Below are 2205 nucleotides of genomic sequence, written 5' to 3' on the forward strand. Positions count from 1 at the left end.
TACGGAAGTAGAATCTTCCTTCTGAGTAGTGGCTGGTGGGTTTGAAGTGCCAGCCTTCTGGTTAGCAGTTAAATGCCTTAGGCACTATGCCACCAGACCTCCCAAAATGATAAGAGAAACCAATAAAATGAAAAACAAAAAAAATATAGAAAATAAATGAAATGAAAAACTGTTTTTTTTTTTTTTTTGAGAAGATAAAAGTGAAAAACATCTAGTCAAACCGAGCATTAAAAAAAAAAGAGAGAGAGAGAAAAGACACAAATTACCAACATTAGCAATTAATGAGGGGATATCAATACAATGCCTACAGGCACTACATCACTACAGGTAATAAAAGCAGTTCTTGTTAGGTGCCGTCGAGTCATCTCCAACTCATAGTGACCCTATGCACAGCAGAACAAAACACCACCAGGTCCTGCGCCAGCTCTGCGATCCTCACCATACTTGAGCCCAATGCCCAGCCACTGTGTCAATCCATCTCATTGAGGGCCTCCCACTCTTCCGTCAACCCTCCACCTTACCAATCATGACATCCTTCTCTAGGGAATAGTCCCTTCTGACAACATGACCAAAGTAGGTGAGACAAAGTCTGACCATTCTTGCTTCCAAGCAGCATTCTGGCTGTACTTCCTCCAGAACAGATTTGTTAGTTCTTTTAGCAGTCCATGGTACTTTTAGCATACTTCACCAACACCACAACTCAAAAGCATCAACTCTTCTTTGGTCTTCCTTATTCATTGTCCACCTCTCACATGCATATGAGGTGACTGAAAATATCATGGCTTGTGTCAGGCGCACCTTAAATCTCAAAGAGACATCTTTGCTCCTGAGCACTTGAAAGGGGTCCTTTGCAGCCTACTTGCCCAGTGCTATACATGATCTAATATCCTGATTTCTGCTTCCATTGGGGTCAATTGTAGAACCAAGCAATGTGAAGTCTTTGAAACTTCAATCTTTTCTCCATTTATCATGATGCTGCTTATAGGTCCAGTTGTGAGGATTTTTGTTTTCTTTATATTGAGATGTGATCCATACTGCAGACTATATTCTTCAATCTTCATCAGTAAGTGCTTCAAGTCATCCTCACTTTCAGCAAGCAAAGTTGTGTCATCAGCATATCACAGGCTGTTAATGATTCTTCCTCCAATCTTGATGCCACGTTCTTCTTCATATAGTCCAGCTTCTCAGATTAGTTGCTCAGAACATAGATTGAGTAAGTATGGTGAAAGGATACAAACCTGGCGCACTCCCTTCTTGATTTTAAACCACACAATGTCTCCTTGCTCTGTTCAAACGACAGCCTCCTGGTCCATGTACAGATTCCTCATGGGCACAATTAAGTATTCTGGAATTCCTATTCTTTTCAAGGTTATCCACAATTTGTTATGATCCATACAATCAAATGCTTTTGCATAGTCAATAAAACAGAAGTAAACATCTTTCTGGTATTCTTTGTTTCAGCCAAGATCCATCTGATATCCCTTGTTTCGTGTCCTCACTGAATCCAGCTTGCACCTCTGGAAGTTCTCTGTCAATATACTGCTGCAACCGTTTTTGAATTATCTTCAGTAAGATTTTACTTGTGTGAGATATTAATGATATTGTTTGATAACTTCCACATTCCGTGGGATCACTTTTCTTTGGAATGGGTACAAATATGGATCTCTTCCAGTCAGTTGGCCAGGTAGCTGTCTTCCAAATCTCTTGGCATAACTGAGTGAGTGTCTCCAGTGGGGCATCTGCTTGTTGAAACATCTCAATGGATATTCCGTCAGTTCCTAGTGCCTTGTTCTTCACCAATTCCTTCAGTGCAGCTTCGACTTCTTCCTTCAATACCAATGATTCGTGATCACATGCCACTTCCTGAAATAGATGAAGATCGACCAGGTCTTTTTGGCACAGTGACTCTGTGTATTCCTTCTATCTTCTTTTGATATCTCCTGCAGCATTCAATATTTTGTCCATAGGATCTTTTAATATTGCAACTCAAGGCTTAAATTTTTTCCTCAGTTCTTTCAGCTTGAGAAATGCTGAGCGTGTTCTTCCCTTTTGGTTTTCTAACTTCAAGTCTTTGCACGTTTCATTATAGTAATTGGCTTTGTCTGCTCGAGCTGCTCTTTGAAATCTTGTTCAGCTCTTCTATCTTGTCATTTCTTCCATTTGCTTTAGCTACTTTCTGCTCAAGGGCAAGTTTCAGAGTCTCTT

The sequence above is a fragment of the Orycteropus afer genome, unplaced genomic scaffold (genome assembly GCF_000298275.1).
Source record: "Orycteropus afer afer isolate SDZICR_OR568_19922 unplaced genomic scaffold, OryAfe1.0 scaffold00344, whole genome shotgun sequence".
Classification (NCBI taxonomy): Eukaryota; Metazoa; Chordata; class Mammalia; order Tubulidentata; family Orycteropodidae; genus Orycteropus; species Orycteropus afer.